This window comes from Amia ocellicauda, unplaced genomic scaffold (assembly GCF_036373705.1).
Source record: "Amia ocellicauda isolate fAmiCal2 unplaced genomic scaffold, fAmiCal2.hap1 HAP1_SCAFFOLD_82, whole genome shotgun sequence".
Classification (NCBI taxonomy): Eukaryota; Metazoa; Chordata; class Actinopteri; order Amiiformes; family Amiidae; genus Amia; species Amia ocellicauda.
The window spans coordinates 408355-420969 of NW_027103008.1; the positions used below are offsets into that span (position 1 = coordinate 408355).

Here is a 12615-nt window from a genome sequence, read left to right on the forward strand (position 1 = left end):
AGCTTTGTGATAAGAGCAGGTAAAGAGGGAAAAGAAACACAAGTATTTTCTTTGTTTGAAGAACACATTTTGTTTTAACTGAAACGGGACTACAACTTTTGAAAGGGAAATAGTTGCTAGTGCACTGTATTTTTATTGAGTTTATTAGAAGAAAAAAAGCTTATATTTTGGACAGAACGAACTCGTTTGGCATGCAACTAGCAGCAAACGATGAGAAGCAAACAAAACAGTTAGCAAGTTAGCAAGTTACAGGCTGTCCTAGGTCCGGGGGTGCTTATGGTTGTTTATGGGTTCCCTTACCTTAGCCAGTGTCATGTACGGGTGTCCGTACCTTACTGGAGTGTTTGTTTTTATTATAATATATATACATAATATAATATATAATAATGTAATATTTCAGATAAATCGTCACAGTGAGTGACACCAGCATTATTGGTTTTTTGAGAAATAAAAAAACAGAATGTAGAGAAGAAAATGTTGGAAGGAAGTTGGGAGAAAGTCTGGTCTCCGAAGGAGCACCGGGACTGGTGGAAGCAACAACAACCAGATAAGACAGAGAAAGGAATTGTGATATTGTGTCAGGTTGGTGAGAATCAAGAAAAGAAAATAACAGAAATGGAAGATCATCATAAACAGTAATGTGAATTGAGAGAAGAAGTTGTGAAAAATACGATAGAATTAATAGAACTACAAGGCAAATTAGAAGGGCAAGAAAAGTGGTCAGAAAAGGTGAAGGTGTAGGTGCGCGATGTGCTGCCGTGTTAGGAGCGCGTCGCGACACAGATCACTCCAAGGACGACAGGCCCGATTGGGATGATTTAGATCGCAAAGCATGGGAATATGAAAAAGGAGGTTTTGCTAGCGCTCCTCCCCCATATAATCCGGAATATAAATCAATCACTGATTTTGGTTATAATAATACATTGTATCCAGATCTGACCGCTCTGAAAACGGTCCCAGCTGCACCCATGCAAGTCAAAACTAGACAGAGTAAAGAGGAAGGTCAATCAATAGTCTATACGACTAAAACCCATGTCCCCTTCTCCCCAGGAGAAAAATAAATGATATGGGCGTCCCTCCCAAAATTAAAACCAAACCAGGGTAACACAACTTTTTGGGATATTCTAGATGAAAAGATGGTTATTCACCTCCTTCACCCGCACGATGTACACATCATCGTGAAGGCTAAATGTCCGCCCAACATTTGGATACAGTTACTACGAGAATATCAGACCGGGGAGTGGGCTAATGTAGCCTCTACAGATGAGGAGGAAATAACAGAACTTTTTCACAATGGATCAAGAAAACTGAGATAGTGAAATAATGAAATAATCGAGTGGGATTATTTGACATTTTATTCTAAATAATCATAAGCTTAAATAATAAGTTATAAGGGCTGTTTGAGACACTGCAGGGTCAATAAAACATGCCACAGATCGGATATCTGAATTATCTTTAGATATCAATGTGTATGTGCTTTGTGTGTTTATGTATATGTATAGTTTGAAGGTGATATAAGGTAAATGTCTATGTTTTGGCAATCATTTTAGAATTATATTTAAAAATGTAACAACAGATTTATCATATTCATGAGGATCTTTGGCTCTATACAGAGTGCCTCAAGCATCAGAAATCAGAAAGAAAGACTATTATAAGAAAAGTAATCCAAAATATACATTGAATAAACAGATGGATAATAATAGTAATACATAAATAGTCATGGTGTCTCCACAAGAAGAACCAGAATTTGTTTGTTAAACATCATGTTATGGACAAGCTCTGTCAAAAGTCAAATTCAAGGAAACGAAAGGCTAGAAGAGAGCCTGGTGCAGCCCTGACAGCCTGTGAAAGCAGGAGAATGTAAACAGTCTGGTGACATGTTACAGTCTTTCAGAAAATGTTTGGTTATTGGTGCCTAGCATATAATACCTGAAATGAAAGTCAAAGTAGACCATGGTTTTAAGATGAGTGATGTAGGAAAAGGGTAAGATACCGCAGAAGTATAAGATTACAACTATAGAATAAGTAAGCTCAAGTAATATAAAATGCTTTACAGGAGAAAAGTAAGAATGGAAAGGGAGAGTAAAAGAGAAGGTGTCCTAGGATTATGGGAATCATTATTGAGATCAATGGCCTATTGGCTAATATTTTGTTAGGTACATATATGACTTCAATAAACGAATAATGGAGTGACATCTGTATAAATATAAATAAAACATATTGATAAAAAAACCTGAATACATTTCTTGTAAGAAATTAAGAATAGGAGAAAGAATAGCTGTTAGAATGCAGAGCAATGTTAACCAAAGTTGAAGAGGGTTTGAGTAAGTTGACGAGGGTCTGAGTAAGTTGATAAGGCTTGGGAAGCAGGAAAAGGTGAGTTTGATGTGTGTGAGACAAATGTGCTGCCACTTTTAGCACAGAGAGCTTCTGATGGTGATTGAATGAAACGTGGGAAAATAAATAAACTTGATGTAGGATAAATGAATAAATAATTGAATGAGATATGAGCCGCAGAGACCTCCCACATTGGAAAGTGGACTACAGCAGATAATCCTCTCCTCTCCCAGGGCAGGGTGATTAAGTGGGGACGCGTGTGAAGAGTGCAGGTGGACCCAGGTGAGTTGTGAAAGAAAGAAGAAACAAAAATAATAAGGCACGCGTGCAAACAATCAAAATAATACTAAGTGAATAACAAATTAAACAATAAAGTGAAAGATAATCAACACACAAAATAATGGCAATATAGAACCAAACAAAATACACAAGCCATATTGCATAAAGTGAAGTGAAATATAAATATAATAAGTAATGGTGATTAAGGAGCTAATTAACACCGTCCGTGACATTTACATTGGTTGGGTGTGTGGATACCAGTAATAATTTTTGTTTTATTGAAATACAAAATAATTCTATTTTTCCGAAGTGCTGAACTTTAATACAGTCTAGAAAGATTAATATTTTTTGTCTTGGGCTATATTATTATTACCATAGTTTTTCTATTGTATAAGTATCTTGGAGTAGAGGCATAGGTGGGCATGTGGGCAGAGGAGTAGGAAGGCCGGTCAAGCAAATAAGCTTGCTAAGGTACGCAGCAGCAGCAAGCAGCCCCCACATCCAGCCAGCCAGCCAGTCTGGCTGGCAGTGACTGAGTGGTTGACAGACGGCAAGCAACGGAATGTACGTGCTCTGTGATGTCATAGCAGTCAGCTGAGAGAGGCTCGTGATGTCATCGCTGAGCTGGCTGGCTGACTGGCTGGCTGGCGGGCTGGCTGGCTCTGTGTGTGTGTGTGTTTGTGTGTGTGTCTGTTTTTCTGTTTGTCAGTCTGTCTGTCTGTCTGTCTCTCTCTCTCTCTCTCTCCCTCTCAATTCATTTGTATTGTCAAAAGCAATTGGACATACATACATTCATACATATATATATATATATATATATATATATATACATACATACATACATGCTAGAAAGTCATTACTATGTTATCTTAAAGGCTAACTAAGCAGAACATATATCATTATCGAACAGAGTTCATAGGTCTATACATGGTATTAGGGAACAGGCACGTAGGTCATTCTGTTTGACATTGTCTCCAAGGTTCTCATTGTAAATAACAAAGAGAAATCAAAATACCTTATGGCCTCCTGACCTTCTAGCTTGACCTTATCTTTCTTAAGTATACAAGAGAGAAAAACAGTTGTGAGAAAAGAATTTCTAACTTTCCTTCCACACATACATACATACATACATACATACATACATAAATACATACATACATACAAACCAGAGGCATGCAAAAAAATATAAAGAGGAAGAAAATGTTGTATAGCACATACAAAAGGGATGGTGATGAAACAAAATACATAGAATATGTTGAGCTGCAAAGAGATCTTAAGAAAGGGATCAGGAAAGCAAAGAGGGAAATAGAAAGAAACATAGCTCTTGGAGCTACAACCAATGCAATGAGCTTTTTTCAAAATTACAACAGCAAGCGGTCAATTAAGGAGGAGGTGAAACAGATAAAGGGCAAAAATTGAGGTATCTTGGAAAACGAACAAGATGTGGCAAATATTCTAAATGAGTATTTCACAGAGGTTTTTACAAAAGAAAAAACAGATGACATGCCACAGGTTGACAATCAATCCAGTCAAACCCTAAGAGAGATCAGGATAAATGAGGAGGAGGTACTAAAGGGACTAGCAGAATTAAAATCAAACAAATCACCTGGGCCAGATGGGATATTTCAAACAGTACTTAAAGAAATGAGGGAAATTATGTATAGGCCGTTAACTCGATTATTTCAAATGACACTTAGAACAGGGGATGTTCCCACTGACTGGAAGACAGCAAATTTCATACCAATCCACAAGAAAGGGGACAAAACTGAGCCAGGAAATTACAGACCAATCAGTCTCACCTGCATCACCTGTAAAATGTTGGAAAAAATGATTAGACAGAAAATAGAGGAGCATCTCAATGAAAACCATATTCTTGGAGATAGTCAACATGGGTTTAGACGAGGCAGATCATGTCTTACTAACTTAATACATTTTTTTGAACATGCAACTGCAGCTGTAGATCACGTGAAAGCATATGATATGATATACTTAGATTTCCAAAAAGCTTTTGATAAGGTTCCACACCAAAGACTGATCCTCAAATTGGAAGCTGTAGGCATTCAGGGTCATGTAAGTAGATGGATTATGAACTGGTTGATGTATAGGAAACAGATTAGAGGAGTCACTTCTAACTGGAGTGAGGTTGTTAGTGGAGTTCCACAGGGATCAGTACTAGGGCCTTTGCTTTTTCTAATCTATATTAATGATCTGGACTCTGGGATACTTAGCAACCTTGTCAAATTTGCAGATGATACTAAAATAGGTGGCTTAGCAGATACAATCTTGGCAGCACATGCTATTCAGAGGAACTTAGATAAATTCAGTTGTGGGCTGACACCTGGCAAATGAAATTCAATGTGGACAAGTGCAAGGTAATACATGCAGTAAAACAAAAATGTCCACTATAATTACACTATGGGAGGTACAGATATAGATGAAGTAATGCATGAGAAAGACCTAGGAATCTATGTGGATTCACTTTCTCCATCCAAACAATGTGGGGAAGCAATACAAAAGGCATACAGAATGCTAGGGTATATCGTCAAAAGTGTAGAATTTAAAACAAGGGAAGTAATGTTAAGACTGTACAATGCGCTAGACCTCATCTGGAATACTGTGTACAGTTCTGGGCACCACACTTCAAGAAGGATATTGCTGCTTTAGAGACAGTTCAGAGGAGAGCAACCAGACTTATTCCAGGTCTGAAGGGAAAGTCCTACTCGGAGAGACTGAGGGAACTGAACCTTTTCACCCTGGAACAGAGGAGATTACGTGGGGACTTGATCCAAGTCTTCAAAATCATGAAAGGTTCCTCAAACTAGAGGAGCTTTTCCAGATCAGCAGGGACACACGCACCAGGGGACAACAAATGGAAATTGGGCTTCAAGGCATTCAAGATGGAAAGTGGTAGAAGCTGAAAGTTTGGGAACATTTAAAAATAGACTGGATAGGATCCATGGATCACTTAGATATTAATGGACACCAAACGAGCATGATGGGTCGAATGGCCTCCTCTCGTTTGTAAACTTTCTTATGTTCTTATGTTCTTATGAATGTTCCCTAAGCATGTTTCAAATGTTCCCTAATTTATGTTACAAATGTGCCTTAGCACCTCTCTCTCTCTCTCTCTCTCTCTCTCTCTCTCTCTCTGTCTCAATTCAGTGCATTTGTATTGTCAAAGCAATTGGACATGCATACATACATACATACATATATATGGAAAATAAACAATATGTGTACATCTCTGCATTAATGGTGCCCTAACAGATGTGCAAGTTACATGACAGACAGACAGACAGACACTCACACACACTTTCACACACACACACACACACACTTTCACAGACAGACAGACAGACACACACACACACACACACACACACACTTGTATACCTGACACGTATAGAAGACTGGATAGGGAGATATAAATAGCAATGGGGAGACTCTTGTACTTGGTGTGGCTCTATCCATATAGTGGGGCCAGCAGCCACTTAGCAGGTGTAGCAATAGAAGCTCAGCCTGGGGAGACTGGATTTAGCATTTCCTCTCCATTTTGATAACTATCCTTAATCATTTCTGCAAAATACTTCTATGATACCTATGTATGTTTTTTACTTGTACTATATTATACTATCAAGTATCAGTGTACACATACAATGTGACCTGTTACATTAATACAGAGGCCACGGAAGGCCAGATCAGTAATAGCCACTGTCCCCTGATATTACACTTTTTTACAATCACTTTGGCACTCATTTCAGAACCTTGATGTCATTTTTCAAAACTCTAGACACTAAACTCACACCCGATGATCAAAATGCACATTTTTCAATTGCTTGGATACAATACACATCAACCTCAGATCATTTGTTCATTGAACTAAAATGATACAACTTAACGTCAAAGTATTACCATTTCAAAATGCAATTCACACATTACATCTGAGATCACTGTCTATTCATTTCATTACAAAGATCTAACTATCAATTGATACAGCTGCTCAAAATGATAAGTGACTGTTGCATTACTCTTAATTCATAGTTTTATGGAAACTGACGAACAGTATTCCATGTTTCGATCATGAAAGTTTCAGGATAATGAGATCCATTGACACCAATAACCGAGGAGCATGAACCAGTTGGACTACATTATCTATGGATGTAATATTTCATCATCATTCATCATCATGTAGCACTTTTCCACACCATGTTTTCAGTGCGGAAGGAAAGTTAGAAATTCTTTCTCTAATACCTGTTTTTCTCTCTTGTATACTTAAGAAAGATAAGGTCAAGCTAGAAGGTCAGGCCAGAAGGTAGTTTGATTTCTGCTTGTTATTTACGATGAGAATCTTGGAGACAATGTCAAACAGTATGATTGAAGTGCCTGCTCCCTAATCCATGTGTTGATCTATGAACTCTGTCCTATAATGATATAAATTCTGCTTAGCTAACTTTTAAGATAACATAGTAATGACTTGATTATAACCAGCTCTTTGATTTTTGTGTATAAAAGCTCTGACTGTTAAAATGAAGGCAGAGCGACTTTGGGATCTTCTTGAATCACTGTTCCTCTCCACGCTGCGTGTATTAAAGGCATTGCAACTAACGCTCCAACCTGGTTGAAGATGATTGTTCTTCCACATCAGATTTGACATTACTGTATGTATGCAGGCCCTTGTAATTGCTTTTCCAATACTGCCAACTGGTTATTGATGATTGATTTCACATTGTGGTACGAGTATCGAGTGAAATGAGTGCTATCCACCCGAGCAACACAGTGATAACATGGAGCCGGCAGGTCATCCAGGTCACAATAGAGGTCAAGCAGTGGGAGGAGGAAGACGTGGAGGTCAAAGGAATGGAAGGGGACATGCACCCCTTCTGAGAGGTGGTCGTGGGCCTCGTCATAGAGGAGGGCTTAGGCCTCACCAGAGAGGCAGCCATGGGCCTCATTTGAGAGGTGTTGGGGGAACGTGGTAGAGGACAAGGCCACGGACCAGACAGCGGCAGCAACAGCAAATAGTGTCCAGTGAAATCCGAGAAATAGTTGTAGAACATGTTGTAAATCATGGCATGACCATGACTGAGGCAGCTACAATGATTCAATCAAACCTCAGAATCAACTCAGGATCAACTGTGGCCTCAATCATCAGAAATGTCCGTACTGAGAAGCGGCAAGTCTTCAGCATGCACTAAACATTAGGCTACTCTCAATTGTCAAATGACTGTATACTGCATACCAATGTGTAGCACAGAGTATAGTGTGCCTTTTGAAGAAATGCAGACAGAGTGAAGCAGCTGATGACTGAGTATGTTCAGGTATGTTCAGTTTCAAGATGCCTCTTGTGAAAAATGGTTGTGAGAACCTGAACCTGAACACAGGGCTGATGGAAATTTAGAAGTACAGTAATCAATCCTTTGTTTTGCTTTTTACACTAAGCCAGGTGAGGAACACTGCAGTTGACATTTTACTGTAGTTTTGTTCGTTTTTGTAGCTAATTATTGTTGCATGGATTCAAAGAAACCTATGGTGTGATTTGATTGTATTGCATCAATACATTTCAGATTTTGTTCAATGATTCCACTGTGTCTGTAGTATTCTCTCTACTAGTCCTTTTACAGTGATGTATTTATGTGTAGTACCATAATGAAACATGTATCACATATTTTGTACTACAATATTTAATGATTGTACGAACAACTACACAGTGAAACTATCGGTATCTTCTGTGTTACTATGTTACTATGGTATTTCATGATAAATGAGTTATTTGAACCAACAAGTCTGCAAGTGCTAGGTTTCTTTAAAGATATGAATGCACAATGCAATGTTTTGAACATTGGACAGCCTGTGTTACAAGTGATGACCGTTTTGAGTTTTGTGTCTAGTTTTGAAAAATGACATCAAGGTTCTGAAATGAGTGACAAAGTGATTGTAAAAAACTGTATATTCATCCTATTTAATGTGCTCTTTTAAAATGTACTTTTCTTTTTTATGTTGCCATTTCTGTTCTACCAATGTTTCAGTTGTTAGCCAAAGATTGACAGAGTACATCTCATACACACAGGCCAGACAGCAAAGATTTATTTTTGAAATTCAATTACAAATGCTGCATGAACTCATCAATACGATTAGAGCTCCTGAAAGCAATATAACTAACTCACTCTACAGCATCTCATTAGCAGTGAAAAGAAACCAAGAAAGTTGGGACAGTCGACTGTTTACCACTATGTAACATCACCTTTTCTTTTAATAACACTTATTAAGCACTTGGGCACTGAAGACACCACTTGGTTAAGTTTAGCAAACGGGATTTTCCCCCATTCATCCATTATGCATTTCCTCAGCTGCGCAACTGCACAGGGCCTTCGTTGTCTTAATTTGCACTTCATAGTGCGCCACACATTCTCAATTCGGAGACAGGTCAGGACTGCAGGCAGGCCATGCTAGCACCCGCACTCTCTGCCTATGCAACCATGCGCTTGAAATCTGGGCAGAATGTGGTTTGGCGTTATCCTGCTGAAAAATGCAGGTACGTCCCTGGAAAAGACGATGTCTGGATGGCAGCATATGTTGCTCCAAAATGTGTACATCTCTTTCTGCAAAAATGGTGCCCTCACAGATGTGCGAGTTACATGACAGACACTCATACACACTGTCACACCCATACACACACAAACACACACTTTCACAGACAGACAGACACACGCACACACACACACACACACACACACACTTTCACAGACAGACAGACAGACACACACACTTTCACACACAATCACTTTCACAGACAGACACACACACACACTTTCACACAGAGACAGACACACACACACTTACATACATACATACATACATACATACAGTGAGGGAAAAAAGTATTTGATCCCCTGCTGATTTTGTACATTTGCCCACTGACAAAGAAATGATCAGTCTATAATTTTAATGGTAGGTGTATTTTAGCAGTGAGAGACAGAATAACAACAAGAAAATCCAGAAAAACGCATTTCAAAAAAGTTATAAATTGATTTGCATGTTAATGAGGGAAATAAGTATTTGATCCCCTATCAATCAGCAAGATTTCTGGCTCCCAGGTGTCTTTCATACAGGTAACGAGCTGAGATTAGGAGCACTCTCTTAAAGGGAGTGCTCCTAATCTCAGCTCGTTACCTGTATAAAAGACACCTGTCCACAGAAGCAATCAATCAATCAGATTCCAAACTCTCCACCATGGCCAAAGAGCTGTCCAAGGATGTCAGGGACAAGATTGTAGACCTACACAAGGCTGGAATGGGCTACAAGACCATCACCAAGCAGCTTGGTGAGAGGGTGACAACAGTTGGTGCGATTATTCGCAAATGGAAGAAACACAAAATAACTGTCAGTCTCCCTCAGTCTGGGGCTCCATGCAAGATCTCACCTCGTGGAGTTTCAATGATCATGAGAACGGTGAGGAATCAGCCCAGAACTACATGGGAGGATCTTGTTAATGATCTCAAGGTAGCTGGGACCATAGTCACCAAGAAAACAATTGGTAACACACTATGCCGTGAAGGACTGAAATCCTGCAGCGCCCGCAAGGTCCCCCTGCTCAAGAAAGCACATGTACAGACCTGTCTGAAGTTTGCCAATGAACATCTGAATGATTCAGAGGAGAACTGGGTGAAAGTGGTCTCAGATGAGACCAAAATCAAGCTCTTTGCCATCAACTCAACTCGCCGTGTTTGGAGGAGGAGGAATGACCCCAAGAACACCATTCCCACCATCAAACATGGAGGTGGAAACATTATGCTTTGGGGCTGTTTTTCTGCTAAGGGGACAGGACAACTGCACCGCATCAAAGGGACGATGGACGGGGCCATGTACCGTCAAATCATGGGTGAGAACCTCCTTCCCTAAGCCAGGGCATTGAAAATGGGTCAAATACTTATTTCCCTAATTAACATGCAAATCAATTTATAACTTTTTTGAAATGCATTTTTCTGGATTTTCTTGTTGTTATTCTGTCTCTCACTGCTAAAATACACCTACCATTAAAATTATAGACTGATCATTTCTTTGTCAGTGGGCAAACGTACAAAATCAGCAGGGGATCAATTACTTTTTTCCCCCACTGTACATACATATATATGGAAAAGAAACATTACAAGTATAAATCACAATAAGATGTAATAAAGTACAGATAAACAAAGTGTAATAAAATGTGATCTGTTTGAAAATGCAGGGACGTCACTGGAAAAGATGATGTCTGGATGGCAGCATATGTTGCTCCAAAATGTGTACATCTCTTCTGCAAAAATGGTGCCCTCACAGATGTGCGAGTTACATGACAGACAGACAGACAGACACTCACACACACTGTCACACCCACACACACTTTCACAGAGAGACATATACACACACACACACACACACACACACACACACACACTTTCACACAGAGACAGGCACACACGTAGAGACACACACACTAACTTTCACACAGAGACAGACACACACACACACACACACACACACACACATACATACATACATATGGAAAAGAAACAATACTTTTATAAATCACAATAAGATGTAATAAAGTACAGAAAAACTAAATGTAAGAAAATGTGATCTTTAATACACACAAATATGTATGGCTGGTCGGATGCGTCTTGGACTCGGGTTCCTCTTCATTACGTATAACGCTTTTGCCTTTTGCTAAAGCTTTCCGTGGAGGGGATCGTGGGTGAGTTTGTACCATTCTTGGGGGGCTCTGACTTGTTGGGGCGGAGCTGTGATCCAGGTGAACAGCAGATCGGGCATAGGTGGTCATGTGGGCAGAGGAGTAGGAAGGCCGGTCAAGCAAATAAGCTTGCTAAGGTACGCAGCAGCAGCAAGCAGCCCCCCCATCCAGCCAGCCAGCCAGTCTGGCTGGCAGTGACTGAGTGGTTGACAGACGGCAAGCAACGGAATGTACGTGCTCTGTGATGTCATAGCAGTCAGCTGAGAGAGGCTCGTGATGTCATCGCTGAGCTGGCTGGCTGGCTGGCTCTGTGTGTGTGTGTGTCTGTGTCTGTCTGTTTTTCTGTTTGTCAGTCTGTCTGTCTGTCTCTCTCTCTCTCTCTCTCTCTCCCTCTCAATTCAATTCATTTGTATTGTCAAAGCAATTGGACATACATACATACATACATACATATATGTAGCGTAAGGTACACTTATACATTTCAATTAAAGAAGTGAATTCATAGTATCACCTTATCACGAATCCTGGAGTCTTGTAGAACTCAATTTCTGTAATAATTGGACGCAGACACCAATTCCAAAGATATAAATTGTCAAATTTATTTAAAAACAAAGACTAAATGTAGCACTACACTAATTATACAAAAGGGAAAAACTAATTAAAATTCAACTCTAGATCAACAAATCAAAGACAAATCACTTCCGTGACCAAATCAAAGACCATGGGATCCCATAGGATAACACACAAATCGTTAAACAAAAAAGGTTATAAACACATTGACTACAATACCGGTTAGTAATTCTAGGAATCACTAAGAAACAGTTGAAAGTGCTAAATTGCAGTTTCAGAAGATGAAAAAAAACTGTAACTGATGGGATATGTAGTACTTTATACTCGAGTGGTCTATGCGATTACACCCTGTTGGTGTTATTAAGAACGCCAAGTACCAGAATGCAGAGCGGGACTGTTTTTTGTGCCGTGACTTGTCGGGGGAAAAAGGCGCAGAAAAAACGGACGAGAAGGTGAAGGTAGTATGGCGGTGATGCACGCGTTGGTGAAGTGGGAAAGCGGGGTCGACAAAGACTCTTACAGCGTGATTCCCACTGCTTGCTTTCGCAATTTTGATTTATTCAGCATTGCTGATGATGACGAAGAGACGACTCGAAACTTCAGAGCAGAGTGGAGAGACACGAACAAACCTCCAAAAGGTGGATGGCCTGTCCATGAAGCGCAGATCATTATGACTGGTAACAATGTTTATTTAAAAAAAAAAC

General features: G+C 39.6%; 1 non-coding gene across 1 annotated transcript; it reads left to right on the plus strand.

Moving 5' to 3' along the window:
* Positions 1 to 11272: 11272 nt before the first annotated feature.
* Positions 11273 to 11387, plus strand: LOC136744079 (U5 spliceosomal RNA). The gene has a single exon (XR_010815882.1). It is a non-coding gene; the product is annotated as a U5 spliceosomal RNA (small nuclear RNA).
* The last annotated feature ends 1228 nt before the right edge of the window (positions 11388 to 12615 follow it).